The sequence below is a fragment of the Hipposideros armiger genome, unplaced genomic scaffold, assembly GCF_001890085.2.
Source record: "Hipposideros armiger isolate ML-2016 unplaced genomic scaffold, ASM189008v1 scaffold_314, whole genome shotgun sequence".
NCBI classification, from domain to species: Eukaryota; Metazoa; Chordata; class Mammalia; order Chiroptera; family Hipposideridae; genus Hipposideros; species Hipposideros armiger.
Window position 1 is genome coordinate 1749823 of NW_017731664.1, and position 19422 is coordinate 1769244.

Here is a 19422-nt window from a genome sequence, read left to right on the forward strand (position 1 = left end):
TAATTCCCTTCCATGTCTGCACAGCCTTCTGACTATGACCACTGTCACCGAGCTAGGGAATCTCAGGTCTCCAAAAATGATTATATATACACAATTGTTTCACTGCACAGTTCACAATGTATAGCAGGTGATTATATATAAGCAACTATAAGGTAAGATGAATATTGACTACTGAGATGAAAACATCAGCTTTGTCTCCAACACAAACGAAACACACAAATTTGCCACCATATTGTTTACTCTGTCATCTAGTCCTGAGGGCTCATACAACTCTAAGTATGTTCAATACAGAATCCATAACATCAGACGTGAAGTACAGGAGTCAAGATCACAAGTGCCCTGCACCCATGAGGAGTCTGTGTCATATATGTAACAGGAAGGGCCACTTTTAAAGCTTTTCAAAATTATTCAATCATGTTTGCCTTTTCAAACTTATTGCCATATTAGTTCACACTAAAGGTAAAAACAATAGTTAGAATCTCTTGCTTATTGATAACATATTTTGACTTGAAGTTTAGACAAAGCTGTTGGCTACCACAAGTTGTGTTGAATTTTTTGTCAAGTTTCAGAAGTCTATAGGACAACACAAAACTATCCCTGGTATTTGCAGTTTGGTCTTCAAAAGCTGTAAAAGGTGACAAAGAAATCAAAAAATATTATGAGTTAAAACCGTTAAAATATTTATTGTTACATATCTGAGAGGGCAGAAACCAAAGCGGTCTCCTTTGAATTCTCACTTCACTTGTGTTTCACAGAAGTGCTTTAGAACTTAGATTTCTACCACCTACATGGAATGTACATACAAAAAGGAAGCCATGTGGAACTAAAGTCCCCATGGAGTACATTCCCAAGGCCCGGGTGTGGCCTCAGGCAGCACACCTTCCCCATTCTAAGCACTAGACAAGCCCAGGAATGCTCAGGGACACATGCACATGAATGAGGGGTTCAGGTATCACCATGCCTGCCATTCATTTCTGACAGGCGAAAGGATGCTACTCACATTTGGTGACAAATTGTTATCTAAAATCCTTACATCTGTACCTTGGTCTCTCTCTCATGTAAACTGCCATTTGTAGCACAACATTGTGAAACAGAGCTGTTGTAAAGCTCCTGAGCCTGATTACTGCCTGACAAATGCTTGATAACACTTCCCAACCCATTCTGAAGGATGTTCATCTTATTTGACCAGCCATACTGCACGTAGAAGTAAACACCTTTTTTGGACTATCTGCCCAGAAACTGAGTAAAGTACCAATTGAGTACCTGATTTTATTTTGGTATGTGCACATTTTCATATGCAACTACCCAATGTGATGAAAAACGTAGTAAGAAACCTAACTACTCTGCCATGTCAGGTGCTGGAAAGCAATCTTAACTACATAATATTTACAGATGTAGGTTTTTAAAAGATAAATCACTTTTCAAGGATGTTTCATTATTCAATTGGTGTATAGTTATTTTGCCTTATTTATTTGGAAAAACTATTTTAAAATCTGATCCTTTGACAAATAAGTTTTTGTCTGTTGGGTAAGGAATGAGTAAGCTTTCCAACCATTAGCAACTTCTAGGATTTAAAATTAACCCTTCAAATAGCTTTAGATCCTTTCCTCTTAAGCTAATTGATTTAATGATAAAGTGGTAAAACTGGGTTCCCAAAATGTAAAAATCCTAAAAGAAGTCTCTGTTTCAAAGAGTAAAATGAAAAGTGACAGCTAATATTGTGGGGTGCAAGCTATCCTGAATTTTTTTCTTCCCTCCCACAAAACATTTAGAAACCAGAAAAAAAAATCTGGAATCTTATTAGACCTCCAAAATAAAATTGTATGGAAATGTTTTTTTTTTCAAGGAATTTCAAAGGAATAGGATACCTGAATAAGACAAACTAGTACTCAAAGAAAAAAAACCCAAAACTGTTTGCTAAGTTGGCAACAGTATTTCAAAGAAATTGAGCTACAGAGTTTGATCTGTATGCAATTAATATGAGACTTCTTAACAGGATGAAATGCCTGTAACAACTTTTGCCAATGAATAAGTGAAGTAGGCATAAAAATACTTTCGATGGGTTTAAGGTCACATTCAGAACTAAACAGAAAACTTTCAAACCTAGAAAGCAAAATGGGAGCTTTCATTAGCTGTTTGAGTATACCATGTATAAATAGAAATAGGTCAGATAATGACTATCCCCAACAGGTGCTGTTTTAAAATGAATGCAAGCAATTTATTATCATGAAAAGCCTACACCTATTAAGCTCTTTTATTCTCTGTTTTGCTCCTTTGTCCCACCACATATACACTTAAGTTTAGCAAAGACTACCCTTTGCAACTCCTGTTAAGAGCAGAGAAGCAAGAAATGGAGTAATAAAAGTAAGCCTGAGAATTCAAGGGGGCCTAAGAGCCTTTTCTCTGGTCATGGTCACTTAAGCTTGAATCAGAGGGTTTAAAGACTTTGGGAAAAAAGACTGTCTTGGGTATTAGTTTTCTTGTCAAAAGCCATCCATCAGATAGACAATTCTTAACCAGACAATTAGCCTAAGTTCTCTGGTAATGATTTAAAAAAAAAACAACAACAACCCTCCCCCCCAAAAAAAACCTTAAATTTTCCTATTGAAAACGTTTGCTCTGAATTTGTTGAAGCTTTAAAAAACAGCTTTGCCCATAATTAATTGTGTTCTGGACTTATGACACCAACTAGTATTTGGCCAATTAGGAATGGGATCAAACTGCATTCTCCTTAGAAGGTCTGGTCAGTTGATAAATGGCAATTAACTGATGAGATCTTTCATGTAATCTTTAACAAAAACTTATAAGTCGCACTGATTATGCCCCAAGAGATGAGGGACTGATGGTAATTCAGATGGGCACCTCTGAAAAGATTTGTCAGTTTCCTGTCCCATTCTAACCAGATTTTTTGGAAAACCTTGGGAAAAGGCTGAAATTCTCCCACCAATCTGAGATTGCTTGCGAGTTTTTACAACATTAACTGGAAAAAACAAGATTCCCAACATGGCACCCAATAGACCCCCGCAGATAAAATCATTGACCGAGTGAGCATTGTGAGTCTTGGCGGTAGGGAGATACTCCCTAATGGGACCCCAAAGGCCAAAAAAAAAGGGACATTGCTGAATCCGTTTCAGAAAAAAACAGGTATTGAGCCTCGATAATACTCTCCAATTCCATGGCATTTCAGTGCCTTGAAAGCCTGAAAAGTGTTCGTAAATTGGTCATGGTGCTGGTGGTCTTGTAGCAACGTTTGAACTTTCCAAAGGAGTGAAAATTGCTTCTGTTGTCCCTGCAAGTAATGTTGCCATGCTACGGGTTGCGAATTCTGGGGTACTGATATGCTTACGGAGAAGGCAAGATAAATCCTCATACAGACCAAACATAAGCGCCAGTGTAGTGTCTTCTACATTAACGGTGGAAGGATTCCACGATGCAAGTTTTGAAGTCCATCCCTTCTCAACTGAAGCACTGCATCCCTGGTTTTGATTTCATACAGCTGTTGCCGAAAGAGGACCTTCTGAATGGGAAGTGTGATTGCTACATTGTTGAAAGCTGCACAGCAGCCACACAAGTTAATACTTCATTTCACATTTGCAAATACAACATTTGCAATATGAGGTGATATATCTTGTTTTGAAGGTGCTATAATTGGCGACCCCTTTTCATGGGCTTCTGAATCCATCATGTGGCTTAAGATCTTTCTCCTTCATGAAGGATTTTTTTAACCGAATAGTTTTGCCTTCTCCTTTATAATATTTATCTTTCTTTCTTCTACCTTATTGGGTTGACAAATATTTCCTGAACAAAATTCAATTATGGTAATAATGAAGATCCTGATATTTTTCTTGTCATCTGTAGGAACTTTGCTAGGGATTACTGTTAAGCATGATGCTGACTTCTGGTTTGAGAAACAGGAAGTTCTTGTCATCTGCAACACCATCTGGGCCAAGTGTTTTGAGAAATGGTAGCTTTTTGACAACTTTTTCAATTTCTTCCATTGTTTTTTTTTTTTAAGATTTTTTATTGGGGAATTGGGGGGATGGGAACAGTGCTGGGGAGTTGGGGGAAGGGGAACAGACAAGTTGCTGTTGTTTTGTTCTTCAATCTAGTTTGTGGAGGATGTTGCTTCACTGGCCCAAGTTGGCACCATCATTGGTGAGGCAGATCAGTCGCCGGCATCTGGACGGCCGCTCACTGCGGCTGCTGGCCGCTCACGCTGGCTGCTGGCCACACATGGCAGCCAATGGCAACCCACTGCCACAGGGACTGCAGCCCACGCCGTCACCGGCGACTCATGGCAGCCCAGCTCCAGGTTGAGCTGTTGTTCAGCATCTCAGCTGCGGAGGGCAGTGTCACTGGCCCTCATATGTGGGATCCGAACCGGGGCCCTCTGGCATCCCAAGCCAGTTCTTAACCATCGCGCCACTCGGCCGGCCCCTCAATATCTTCCATTGTTAATGGTCTGTTAGGTTCTCTCTTCTGGAGTCAATTTTGATAACCGGATTTCCCATGGCCACGGGCGCCCAGCTCCACGCCCAGTAGCCCCTGGCCAGTAGATCGGCAGCAGGCGAGCCTGCGTGAATGACCTAGAACGACCTAGAATGACCCTGGCGCCATGAGTTCATATTTGGTTGAACTAAATTTTTGAGAATTTTGCTGGGTCTAGGTTGGGCATGCATTCCTCTGAAAAAAGATGTGAATTTGCTTCTGCCAGATATCAGGGTGCACTAATAATGTGGTGCTACCTTTACTCAGCTATGGTTTCCTCTGTTAAATGAGTAGTATAAACTTGAACTCCAGACCTTATATTAGAGCAAGGCTTGGGTTGCAAACTCTCAAGGGAATGCTTGTGGTAGCAGCAGCCACAGCAGCTGTAAAAGTGGTGCTCTTGTTTATTTTATTTCCCACTTGGAGTCATAACCAGGTACAAACAAGTTTGCAGGTAGCTTTCTGGTGTATCCCCTTTTAAGGGTCCTGGCTTGATGTGAAAGTTGCAGCTTTATATCCCTCACTTTTTAAGGATTTTGGATCCTCTGCATTTCTGTTAATATACAAAACTCTGGGCTCTAGTTAGGGGGTTTTGCTTCCAGGGAAGTCCAAGCCTTTACATACTACCTGCTGCTGTGTTTCTTGCCTTTCCTTTCTGCAAGCTTAGAAAAGCATTTCAAAATGATTGTTGCAGAGTCCTCAAAAAAGTAAAAATAGAATTACTATATAATTGTGTCCCTGGACCCAATTTCAACATGTGGGGATGGGGTGGTGGTGGTTCTGCACACCTTCAATAAGCAACAATCTGACACCAGCAGGGTGTCCAACAATTCAACTCAATTCTGACACGACCTATCCAGAGATACCATCAGATTTCACAAAGTAAAGAATTCAGGCCTACAAGACTGCCCCCACCCTATTTCAGATGCCAGTTGCAAATCCAGGTTGTTGCCTGCACTTGTGACTGACTGGCTATAAAACAAAGGTTAAATTTCTTGAAATTGGGGTAGATAGAACAGACTTGTTTACAGTTCTTTAATGTTGGGGGTGGGGGCAGTGAGATACTCATTGGCCCTCCTAGCCTTTAGTATTGCTGTATTAAAACTTTTGTTTTAACGCCATCAATGTCTGCTTTATTTGTATTTTTTAAATTATTTTTAATTGCCATTGACATACATACAATATTATATTAGTTTCAGGTGTACAAAACAACATAGTGATTAGACATTTATATACTTTACAAAGTGATAACCCCAATAAATCTATTACCCACCTGACACTGTACATAGTTATTACAATATTACTGACTATATTCCCTATGCTATACATTATATCCAGTGACGGGTTTTTTTAAAATTATAGTTGACATTCAAAATGATTTTGTATTAGTTTCAGGTGTACAGTGTAGTGGTTAGACATTGACATAATTTATGAAGTGACGCCCCTGGTAACTCTAGTACCCACCTGACACCATACATAGATTTTACAATATTTTTTACTATATTCCTAATTCAGCACTTTACATCCCCATGACTGTTTTTTAACTAACAATTTGTATTTCTTAATACCTTAACGTTTTTCACCCAGCTACACAAACCCTGCTCACATCTAGTAACCATCAGTTTGTGCTCTGTATCTATGAGTCTGTTCTGTTTTGTTTGTTCATTTATTTTGTTTATATTCCACATGTAAGTGAGACCATCTGGTATTTGTCTTTCTCAGGCTGACTTATTTAACTTAGCATAATACCCTCCAGCTCCATTAAAGTTGATGAAAATGGTAAAATTTCATTCTTTTTTATGGCAGAGTATTATTCCATTTATCTATTTTTGGGCATTTAGTTTGCTTACATATCTTGGCTATTGTAAATAGTGCTTTGGTGAACACGGTGGTGACTGTATCTTTTAGGATTAGTGTTTTGGATTTTGTTGGGCAAATCTCTAGGAGTGGAATTGCTGGGTCATAAGCTAGTTCTATTTTTCATGTTTTCAGGAAATTCCATGCTGTTTTCCACAGTGGCTGCTCCAATTTGCAACCCCATTGATAGTGCACAAAGGTTCCCTTTTCTTCACATCCTCACCAACACTTGTTTGTTGGTATATTGATATTAACCATTCTGACAGGTGTGAGGTGATATCTCACTGTGGTTTTAATTTGCATTTCTTAATGATTAGAGACTTTTGAGTATCTTTGCATGTGTCTATTGGCCATATGTATGTCCTCTTTGGAGAAGTGCCTATTCAGCTCCTCTGCACTTTTTAAAATTGGATTATTTGAGGGTTTTTGGTGTTGAGTTGTATGAGTTCTTTATACATTTTGAATATTAAGCTCTTATCAGATATATCAATGGCAAGTATCTTCTCATTTAGTAGGCTGTCTTTCCATTTTATCAATGGCTTCCTTTGCTGTGCAAAAACATTTTAGTTTGATGTAGTCCCATTTTTTTTCTTGTTTCTCTTCTGAGGATATAGACCAGAAAAAATACCACTAAGGACAATGTCAGAGAATTTACTGCCTATGTAGTCTTCTAGGAGTTTTACGGTTTTGTTTCTTACATTTAAGTATTTTATCCATTTTGAGTTTATTTTTGTATATGGTGTAATAAGGTAGTCCAGTTTCAGTTTTTTTCATGTATCTGTCCAGTTTTCCCAGCATCATTTATTGAATAGACTATCTTTTCCCCACTCTATGTTCTTGCCTCATTTGTCATAGATTAAATTACTGTATATGCATGGGATTAATTCTGGGCTCTATTTTCTGTTCCATTGACCTATGTGTCTGTTTCTATGCCCATACCATGCTGTTTTTATTACTATGGCCTTGTAGTATAGTTTGATATCAGGTAGCATGTTACCTCCAACTTTATTCTTCTTTCTCAAAATTCTCATGGCTACTTGGGGTCTTTTATGGTTCCATATAAATTTTAGGGTTATTTGCTCTACTTCTATGAAAACTGTCAATGGTATTTTGGGAGGGATTGTACTGAATCTATAGATTGCTTTGTATAGTATAGTCATTTTAACTGTATTAATTTTTCCTATCCATGAGCATAATATATGCTTCCATTTATTTGCATCTTTTTAAATTTCTCTCTTCAATGACATAATTTTCCAAGTATAGGTGTTTTAACACTTTGGTTAATTTTATTCCATTATTTTGATGCAATTGTAAATGGGATTCTTTTCTTAATTTGTCTTTCTGATAGTTTGTTATTGCTGTATAAAAATGTAATTGATTTCTGAATATTAATTTTGTATCCTGATATTTTACTAAATTCATTTATCCATTCCTATAGTGCTTTTCTTTTTGGTGGAATTTTCAGAGTTCTCTCTATGTAGTACCATGTCTTCTGCAAATAGTGACAGTTTACTGCTTCCTTTCCGATTTGTTTGCCTTTTATTTCTTTTTCTTCTCTAATTGCTGTGGCTAGAACTTCCAGTACTATGTTGAACAAAAGGGGTGAAAGTGGGCTTGTCTTGTTCCTGAACTTAAGGTGAATGCTTTTAGCTTTTTCCCATTGAGTATGATATTAGCTGTGCATTTGTCACATATGGTTTTAATTATGTTGAAATATGTAACCTCTGTTCCCACTTTGCTAAGAGTTGTTATCAGAAATGGATGCTGGATTTTGTCAAATGTTTTATTCTGCATCTATTAATATAATCATATGATTTTATATGTGATGTAATATGTTAATTGATTTGTGGATATTGAACCAAGCTTGCATCCCAGAAATAATGCCCATTTGATCATGGTGTATGATCTTTTCAATGTATTGCTAAATTCTGTTTGCTAATATTTTATTGAGGATTTTTACATCTATGTTCATCACGGATGTCAGCCTATACTTTTTTTTGTAATGTGTTTGCCCGGTTTTGGCATGAAGATAATGGTGGCCTTGTAGTATGAGCTTGGTAGCCTTCCCTCGTCTTGAATTTTTTAGAATACTTTGAGAATAGGTGTTAATTCTTCTTTGAATGTTTGGTGAAGTTCACCTGTGGAGACATCTGGTCCAATACTTCCATTTGTTGGGAGCTAATTGATTACTAATTTGATTTCATCAGTAGTAATCAGTCAGTATAGATTTTCTGTTTCTTCTTAATTCAGCTTTGGAAGATTGTACACTTCTAGGAACTTATCTATTTCTTCCAGATTGTTCTATTTGTTACCATATAATTGTATTTTCTTAATTTTTTTGTATGTCTGTGGTGTCCATTGTCACTTCTGCACTGTAATTTATTTTTCTTTAAATTTATTTGGCTCTTGTCTCTTTTTCTTGATTAGTTTGGTGAAAGGCTTATGAATTTTATCTTATCAAAGAACCAGCTGTTAGTTGTTGATATTTTGTATTGTATTTCATTTATTTCCATTCTGATCTTTATTATTTCATTCCTTGTACTCACTTTGGGATTTGTTTGCTGTTTTTTCCTAGTTCATTTAAGTATAAGGTTAGATTGGTTTTTTGAGATTTCCCTTGTTTCCTGAGGTAGGTCTGAATTATTACAAATTTCCTCTGAGAATTGCTTTCACTGTGTCCTATAGATTTTGGGTTGCTGCATTTTCATTTTCATTTGTCATAAGGTATCGTCCTTGATTTCACTATTTACCCATACGTTGTTTAGTAACATGTTATGTGACCTCCATATGTTTGTGAGAGTTTTAGGTTTTTTTTTTAAAAATGAAAGTTTATTGGGGTGACAATTGTTAGTAAAGTTATATAAGTTTCATGTGTACAATTCTGTAATACATCATCTGTATATTGCATTGTGTGTTTACCACCCAGAGTCAGTTCTCCTTCCATCACCATATTTCAGTATTATTTCCTTATAATTGATTCCTAGTTTAATGCTATTATGGTCAGAAAAGACACTTGATATGATTTCAAGCTTCTTAAATTTATTGAGACTTGTTTTGTGGCCTAACATGTGTTCTATCTTAGAAAATGTTCCATGAACACTTGAAAAAAATGTATATTGTGCAGCTTTGGGTGACATGCTCTTAAAATATTCTTTAAATTCACCTGGTCTCATGTGTCACTTAAGACGACTGTTTCCTCGTTGATTTTCAGTCTGGAAGATCTGTCCATTGGTATCAACGGGGTGTTAAAGTCCCCTACTCTGACTGTGTTACTGTCAATCTCTCCCTTTATGTTGGTCAATATTTGTTTTCTATATTTAGTTGATCCTATGTTGGGTGCATAAATGTTTACAAGGTGTATATCCTCTTGATGGATTGATCCTTTTATCATTATGTAATGTCTTTCTTTGTCTCTTACTATAGTCTTCATTTTTTAAATTAAAGTTTATTGGGGTGGCAATTGTTAGTAAAATTACATAGGTTTCTGGTATACAACTCTGTAATACATCATCTATATATCATAGTCTTTATTTTAAAATCTATTTTGTCTAACATAAGTATTGTTACTCCAGCTTCCCAGATGTATGTGTTTCTATTTGCATGAAATATCTTTTTCCATCCTTTCACTTTTAGTCTATGTCTGTCTTTTGATCTCAGGTGGGTCTCTTGTAGACAGCCTATGTATGGGTTTTGTTTTCTTATCCATTCACCTACCCTATGTCTTTGGATTGGAGCATTTAATCCATTTACATTTAAAGAGATTGTTGATAAGTACACAGTTACTGTCATTTTATTATTCATATTTTGTACCTTTTTTGGTTTGTTTTGTTTTTCCCTTGTTCTTCTTAAAGACCCTTTAACAATTCTTTTTTTTTCATTTTAACAGTTTTTAATGAAAACTGTTGTATATAAAATTACTTTATTCCTGCATCTTCTCAATTGTTTCTTCCTTATATTTGCCCTTTTCCTTTCCTACTTGGCGAGACTTGGCTTTCCGTTCAAGGATCTTTTTGCGGCCTTTGTCCAGCTTTAGTCTAGCAATAACCACCTTGCTGGGGTGAATGCCCACATGAATTGTTGTGCGGTTAGCCTTTTCCCGCTGCACTCATTCAATGTAGATGACGTATTTCTTCCTGTAAACCTGGACTACTTTGCCAATTTGCTGCCCTTTGTAGTGTCCTCGGACAACGTGAACTTCCATCATCCTTTCAGATGGTCATGGATTGAACATTGTACTTCTGTCTCAGCTCTTTGGAAAGAGGAGAAGACATAATCTTCCTGCGAACGTGGGAAGGTGCATTGAAATGTCTTTTACGGTTCCTGCTCCAGTCAGAAGTCACAAAGGGGTTGAACTTCATTTTGGCGGAAGCTGCTTCAGCAATGGCCGCAAAAGGGAAGAGACCAACAATTCTTGTAATACTGGTTTGGTGATAATGAATTCCTTTAGCTTTTTCATGTCTGTGAAGCACTTTATCTTTCCTTCAATTTTAAATGATAGTCTTGCTGGATAGAGTAGTCTTTGTTGTAGACCCCTGTTTTTCATCACTTTAAATATTTCCTGCTATTTCCACCCGGCCTGCAAAGTTTCTGTTGAGAAATCAGCTGATAGTCTTATGCGAGCTCCCTTCTAGGTAACTAGTTGTCTTCTCTTGCTGCTTTTTAGATTTCTCTCTTTGTCTTACAGTTTTGACATTTTTATTATGATGTGTCTTGCTGTGGGCCACTTTGCATTCATCTTGTTTGGAACTCTGTTCACTTCCTGGCCTTGTGTGTCTATTTCCTTTGCCAGGTTAGGGAAGTTTTAGTCATTATTAATTCAAATATGTTCTCCATCCCTTGCTCTCTCTCTTGTCTTTCTGGTACTCTTATGATATGTATGTTATTATGCTTGTTGTTATTTCAGATGTCACCTGACTATTGTTTTAAATTCTTTTCTTCTTTATGTTGTTATGATAGGGTGTTTTCTGCTACTTTGTTCTCAAAATCACTGATTCAATCCTCTGCTTCTCTTAATCTCCTGTTGATTTCTTTTAGTGTATTCTTCATTTCAGTTATTGTATTCTCTTTTTTTAAAAAGATTTTGTTGGGGAATTGGGGAGGGAAACGGTGTTGGGAGATTGGGGAAGGGGAACATTGTGTTTTTCCAGGACGCATCAGCACCAATCAAGTTGCTGTTCTTCAATCTTAGTTGTGAAGAGCACAAGCTTAGCTCCAAGTCCAGCTTCCACTTTCAATCTAGTTGCAGGGGGGCATAGTCCACCATCCCATGCAGGAGTTGAACTGGCAACCTTGCTGCTAAGAGCACATACTCCCACCAGCTCAGTGGCAGCTCACCTCGGGAGCAGCTTACTGGCCCACTTGGGAATCGAACCAGCGACCCTGTTGCTCAGAGCTTTTGCTCTTAACCAACTGAGCCACTCGGCCGGCCCCAGTAATTGTATTCTTTTTCCTGACTGGCTCTTTATGGTTTTATGTCCTTTGTGCTTACTATCTTTTTGTTGAATTTCTCACTAAATTTCTTAAGCATTATTATAACCAGTGTTTTGATCTCTGTCTCAGGTAGGTAGGTTGCCTCCATTTCATCTATTCTTTTTGTAGAGTATTCTTTTGTTCTCTTGTTTGAGACATGTTTCTTTGTTTCCTCATTTTGTCTGTTTGTCTGTGTTCATTTCTATGTAGTAAGTAGATCGCCTATGATTCTGTCTTTGCCAGATAGCTTTATGTAGTAGGTGTCCTGTGTCGTCCAGTGAACAGTCTCCCTGATCCCCTGTGCCGTGTGCTCCAAGAGTGTCCCTTGTGTAAGTTGGATGTGCCCTCCTGTTGTAGTTGAGCTTTGATTGTTTTTGGCACATCAGTGGGAGGGACTGACTCTCAGGCTGACTGGCTGTGAGTATTGTTTATGACCACAGCATATGAGCTGCTGTGTGGGGGCTGACCCCTCAGAGGGTGACTTGCCCCAGTGGGCTCTTGTACACATTGAGACCATTCTTTGTGTGTCCCACTTATGGTACTAACCACATAGTACACTGGTGTAGTCTGCAGCTTGCCTCTGGGTGTGTTGTTTCTGGTACCTCTTGGGAGTAACTCCCACATCGCCGATTTCAGCCTTGCATGTGACTGGCCATGGGCTACCTGGAAGGATCTACAAAGCTGTATACAGTTGGTTGATGCTTTTGCTAGACCTGTGGTGGCATGTGGTTGTGGCTATGCTGTGAACTGAGGCCATCTGTCACCAGTATCGAACCTGGGGCAACTTAGCAAAAGGCTCAGGGCACACTTAGACCAATTGTCACTTACTGGCTTCCCGTATGGCTCAGACCCTGAAAGAGCCTCTTTAGGTGCACAGGCCTGGGCTGGTTGTCTTCGTTCTGATAGTGCCTCCGGTGGTACTGTGCGAGTTTAGCAGGATGGCATCTCAGGGAATCACTAGGGTGATGCAAGTGGTGTTCACAAGGTTAATACACATGAAATTCTTGGGCCAGTGCCATGACTGTGGTCACTATGCAAAATGCCCAGAGAACACCAAGGCCAGCTGCCACTCACCTTGACCCTCACGTCTCCAAGAGCTTTTCAAGAAATCCTGTAGTGTGAGCCAGGTGGTCGCACAGCTGCTGTGGGTCTTCTGCTGCCAGAAGAGACTCCTGCAGTGTGCAGGTCAAGGCTGGCTGTCCAGGCACTGAAAATGCTCCTAGCGAGGCCTCATGAACTGGGTGGGACAGGGTCCCAGGGAGTCACCACAGTTGGGTATGTAGTATTCACAAGGTTAATGCAGATTCAGTTTCTGTGCCAGTGCTGAGTCTGTGGACACTTTATAAAATGACCATAGTACACCAAGGCCAATATGGTCTCAGGTTTGGCTATGAGGGAGAAGGTTCAGCACAGGAAAGATAGTGCCCACATGTTGGCTACTCGTGAGGTGGCCTCCACACAGGGAAAATGGTGACTGACCCCTTGTCCCTTAGGCTGAGGCCACATAACTCAGTCTTTCCCTGTATGTTTCTGGTGCCTCTCGAGCTGCCACCCCTCCACTGGAGCTCAGGGTTCATGCTTGTGAGTGAGTGAGTCTGCATGCTAGCCCTTTAAGAGGACATCTGGGTTTCATCCCATGGGTATGAGATCAGCCTGTTTCACATCCCTGTCCCTCTACCAGTATTGACATAAACTCTTCTTTATATCCTTAGTTATAGAGGTTCTGTTCAACTAGTCTTCAGACAGTTCTCAAGGTTGATTGTTTTATAATTTACTTGTAATTTGAATGTGGTCACGGGAGGCAGCAGGCAGTGTTTACCTATTCCACCATCTTAAATACAACCAATGTCTAATTTATCCATACCATATCTTAATACAGTCATGTGAACATGTTCTGAGAAATGCATCTTTAGGCAATTTTGTAGCTGTGCATGTATACAACACTAGATAGTATAGCCTACAACAAACCTAAAGTATATGATATAACTTACTGCTCCTAGGCTGCAAACCTGTACAACATATTACTGTACTGGAGACTGTAAGTAATTGTAAAAGAATGGTAAGTAGTTTTGTATATAAACATATCTAAACATAGAAAAGATACAATAAAAATATGGTATTAAAGATAAAAAAATGGTACACCTGTATTTGGCACTTACCATGAATGGAGCTTTCTGGACTGGAAGTTGCTGTGGGTGAGTCAGTGAGTGAGTGGTGAGTACATGTGAAGGCCTAGGACATTACTGTACACCACTGTAGACTTTGTGAATACTGTGCACTTAGGCTACACTAAATTTATTAAAAATATTTTCCTTTCTTCAATAATAAATTAACCTTACCTTATTGTAAGTTTTTACTCTATAAACTTTTAGTTTTTTAACTTTTTTATTATTTTCTAATATTACTTAACTTAAAACACATGTAATAGAGCCATACAAAAAATATTTCCATTCTTTTTTTTAAAGATTTTATTGGGGAATTGGGAGAGGGAACAGCATTGGGAAATCAGGGAAGGGGAACAGACAAGTTGCTGTCCTTTTGTTCTTCAGTCTAGTTGTGGAGGTCATCGCTTCACTGGCCCATGTTGGTATTGTGATCATTGCGCTCTTCCCAGCTGAGGCAGTTGGTCGCCAGCCATTGGACAGCCACTCCCTGTGGCTCATGGCTGCTCACACTGGCTGCCGGCCACTAACGGTAGCTCACGGCAGCCCCACTGCAGCCTATGCCATCACCGGCGACTCATGGCAGCCCTGGTCCAGGTTGAGCTGTTGTTCACCATGTTATCTGTAGAGGGCGCAGCTTCACTGCCCCATGTGGGATCCAAACCGGCGGCCCTGCTGCTCACAGCTTGTGTTCCCTAGCCAACTCTTAACCAACGAGCCACTCAGCTGGCCCATATTTCCATTCTTTATATTTTTATTCTACAAGGATTTTTATATTTTTTAAGGTTTTTTTTATCTGTTTAAACATTTTTGTGAAAAACTAAGATACGAACACACACATTAGCCTAGGCCTAAACAGTGTCAGGATCATCAATATCACTTTGCCATCTCCACATCTTGTCTCACTGGAAGGTCTTCAGAGGCAATAACACACCTAGAGCTGCCATCTCTTATGATAACAATGCCTTCTTCTGGAATACCTACTAAAGGATTTGCCTGAGGCTCTTCGTGAAGAGGCGTCACTCCTCAGAAACATGTCCATGGTTAGTTTCTTGGTTTGTTTCCTTTTTTTCATCATAGATTTGCTTGTAAGCAGATAATTTACCATGCACATTCCTCTATATTAATAAAAACTTTTTTGATGTTGGATCCCATGTTTTCAAACCTTTCAAGAAGATTGTTGACGTCTGCAAAGGCTTCTGTTAAACACTTCACTGTAAATTTTCTTTTGTTTCTTCTCCAGAGTTTCTTTTTCTCTTGCCTCTTCTTCAGCTATGCAATCTTGTTCCAGTTCCAAAAACTCATTAGTCAATTCCTTAGGAACCACTTCTAGGAGTTACCATGTCATCCTCATCCACGCCCAGTTTAAACCCAGTTTAAACTCTCATCCACAGCTTTGTTGATTTTTGCAACCTTCTCATCCTTGGCAAATCATTTGAAGTCACAGATGAACCTCTTGAGTGTCTTCTTTCAAATGCCATTCATGCACTCTTTGCAGTGACATCACCCCAAGCCCAAACAAGGTTCTTGATGCAATCATAGATGTTGTAATCCTCCCAGAATCACATCAGTATCTTCGCAGTGTCTGCTTCGGTTGCAGCAATAGCCTGGGCAGAAGTCTTCCTCTGATAGCAGATCTTAAAAGCTTTTATAACACCTTGTTCAATTGGCTGGGTCAAAGAAGTGATGTTTGGAGAGGAAAACATCACTTTGATATTAGGATGGAGATGACCAATATAAGGAGGATGTCTGGGAACATTATAAACAATAAACAAAATATCTAAAAGTATGTTATACAAACGGTACTTCTCCATTTCGCTGGCATAGCAATTCAGGAGGGCATCTTGAAAGAGGAGCTGGGTCATTAATTACTTTTTATTGTTCCTGTAGTACATTGGCAGTGTGTGTTTATTGATATGTTTGAAGGCCCTGGGGTTCTCACAGTACCAGATGAAAAAGGGTTTCAATTTGTAGCTTGTAACATTGCCCCTAAGCAAAGCATGATGGTTATCTTGTCCTTAAAAGCTGTGAAACCAGGCATTGACTAGGCTTCCCTATGGATGAATGCCCTTTCGGCGTACGTTTCCAGGAAGGGATGTTTTATTCATATTGAATATTTGCCCTGGCAAGTAATTTTCCTCCATAATCAGCATATCTAGAGTTTCCAAAATTTTTTCAGCTGCCTTCACATCAGTACCCACAAACTCAACACTTACTTTCACATTATGTAATGAATAACAGCTCTTGAATTATTTAAACCATCCAGAGCTAGCATTCAATTCAACATTACAGTCAGGTCCAGCTTTTTCTTTCAACAACTCAAACAAAGTTTTTGCTTTGGTCATTATCATTATGGTGCTGAGAGGGTTACACTTCAGTGTCTGGTCTTCAATACAGGTTACTAAAAGTTTCACCATGTCTGACATAGGACCTTCTCAAACTTTTGTTAGTCTCATTGCCTTCAGTGAAGCAAATCCTTTAACAGGTTCCGTCATTTTGTTCTTGTTCTTCAAGATCATGACTATGGTGGAATGGAACATGTCTAACTGGTGAGCCATAACCATCTCTTGATTTTCTACCTTCATAGTCCTTAGTCACTTTTAATTTTGTTTACAGGTAAATCACTTGATTGGCCTCTTACTGGCAACATTAGCAGTGGATTTTGTATGCTTAGGAGCCATGATGAAAGAAACAACATGAGATTAAATCAAGCACAAGAGAAAATGATGCAATCAAGAGATACAGTAAGCACAAGATGTATGAAGCTGCTGCTGGAATAAGGTGGCATACTGTTTCACAGCAAACGTGTATAGATATAGATATAGATATATAGATATAGATATAGATATATATAGATAGACCAAGAGTTCACGATAAAATTATGATAAAACATATAGTATAATAAATACATAAACCAGTAACATAGTCATTTATTATTATTATCAAGTATTTTGTACTGTACATAATTGCATGTGCTTTACTTTTATATGACTAGCAGTGTAGAAGGCTTGTTTCCAATAGCATCACCTCAGACACATGAGTAATGCATTGCATTATGATGTTACAAAGGCTGCAACATGATTAAGTGATAGGAATTTTTCAGCTCCATTATAAGCTATGAGACCATCATTGCATGGTCTGTCATTGACTGAAATGTCATTATGTGGTAAAGGACTGTATTTCTTATTATCACAGTATCACACCATAATACCCAACAATTCTACTTCTAGATATATAAACAAAATAATTGAAAACAGTGACTCAAATTGATACTTATATGTAATGTTCATTACAACATTATTCACAATAGCCAAAAGATAGAAACAATCCAAGTATCTATCAACAAATGAATGGATAAACAAAATGTGATGTATTCATACAATGGAGTCACATTGTGTTCATGTATTCATTGTATTCATACAACTCAACCATAAAGGAAAGCAGTTCTGATACATGCATCCTGGACCTCGAAAACATTATGCTAAGTAAAATAATCTAGACATGAGAGGACCAATATTGTATGATTGCACTAATATGAAATATCTAGAATAGAAAATATCATTGAGACAAAGTAGACTAGAGGTTACCAGAAGCTAGGGAAAAAGGGATTGGGGAGTTATTGTTTAATGGCTGCAAAGTTTCTGTGTAAGGTGAAGAAAAAAATTCTTGAACTAGGTAGTAGTGGTGGTTAAACAACATTGTAAATGTAATTAATGCCACTGAATTACACATATAAAATGACAAATTTTGTTATATATATTTTACCACAATTAAAAATATTAATAATTTCATATACCAAAACTATTGAATTATACTATTTAAGTGGGTGAATTATATGGTATGTGAACTATACATCAAAAAAGCTGCTAAAAAAGAAAACTGTAATTTTTTTAAGAATTTACCTAGCATTTATATTGTAGCAGGAAGATGTTTTAAAATACTTAGTCTTCCATATTACAGAAGCAGAAGTCAAATGTCATGTATTCAGAGAGGACTTCCTTATCATCCAATCTAAAGCAGAACCACCACCCCATCGATATAAGCGCCAAGAGAGCAAAGCCTTCATCTGTCTTGTTCACCATTTTATCCCCACTAAGTTCAAGTGTAAAAAGTAAAATATTTAAAAAATATTATTATCATGAGTAATAGCAAAAGTAAAAAGTCTAAGAACCATAATAATTAAATCTTAGTTTCATAATTAAGGATATTACAGTATAATAAGGCTATTTCAACCACTAGTGATCACTGTCTTCTGTATCATATGTTAAAGAAATCTATGAGATAAATATTGACTTGTGTACTAAATTCTGTATATACTTGTTTTCTAATTATTTGAATAAAAACAGTACAGTGTCAATCCCTTCCCCCACAAAGGCCATTTCTTTAAGCAACTTAGTTGCCCTATGGGTTTTGTCCTTTCTCCCTCTTGCATCCATCAATTCTTGAAGGCTCTGACTATGTGTCCGATTTCCTTCTTCTTGCCTCAAGGTGCTTAGCTTTAGTATGTGACCCATCCTAAGGGCCTTAGCAAACAGGGTTGATGGGCTGATTGTGAAGAGAGGGATTGATATTCTGTCCCCATTATCTTGTGTCACATTCTGGGAATTTTCTGCCCTTCTGGAAGCTAGTCTACTTATTCCTATGGCAAGTTATATTGAGGCTGACTCCATCTGATCCTACAATACTAGACCTGATTGGGTCTCTCTTCTTCCTTGCCTGGTGAAGAATGACTGGTCCTTAGAAGCTCTTCTCATAGGTCACTGGGATACAAAGTACCATGTGAAACTCCATGAATAGATCATGATTCTCTCAAGTGATTTCTTCCACTGATTTTCTTAAATTTACAGCTAATGCGACTCTCCTTCCCACTCCATTCTGGAATCTTCCCCAGAGAACTCAGACCGAAATCTGGGCAGCTAGATCTCAGCTGGGTTGTTTGCCCTCACGGTTATTCTTTTCAATGTTTAAAATAATTTATCTCTGAATGGTGAAAGGTCATAATGATCCTTCATAGCTTTTGTTGTTTTGCATTTGTCAAGTAATCTCACCTTCATTACCTCATTTAGTTTGTTAGCCCCATTTTTAATGTATAAAGCATGAAACCCCATCAAGGTTAAGTGACTTGAACGAGATCATGTTGCTAGTTTGTTATAGAGCAAATACTAGAAGTAAAGACTGTTTCTTTCACTCTGAAATATTGGGTACCTAAGTTACACAACAAAGGCACTTATTACCTAAACAGGGGACTCTGGGTAGTATGAAAATACCTGTGGCCTGGGAAAGAGGAGCATAGAAGGGGAGATGAGAAGAAGTAAGACATTCTACCTTATATTACCAGGAGCTAGTTGTGATTTAATAACCTGAGCCAGGCAGTGCCAGCTCCCTTGGAAGTCTGGCAATCCCTCAAGGCTCTAGGGTGTTTTTTCCTTAGGTTTTCTTTACCATT

The 19422-nt window shown here is 38.2% G+C and overlaps 1 protein-coding gene and 2 pseudogenes across 6 annotated transcripts in view; all 3 read right to left on the bottom strand.

Annotated features, from left to right (window-relative positions):
* Positions 1 to 19422, bottom strand: part of DCX (doublecortin) — a 231038-nt gene that overhangs the window by 89465 nt on the left and 122151 nt on the right. The window lies entirely within an intron of this gene.
* On the bottom strand, positions 2780 to 3697 carry LOC109392091 (solute carrier family 25 member 51-like; annotated as a pseudogene).
* Positions 10246 to 10719, bottom strand: LOC109392090 (60S ribosomal protein L26-like; annotated as a pseudogene).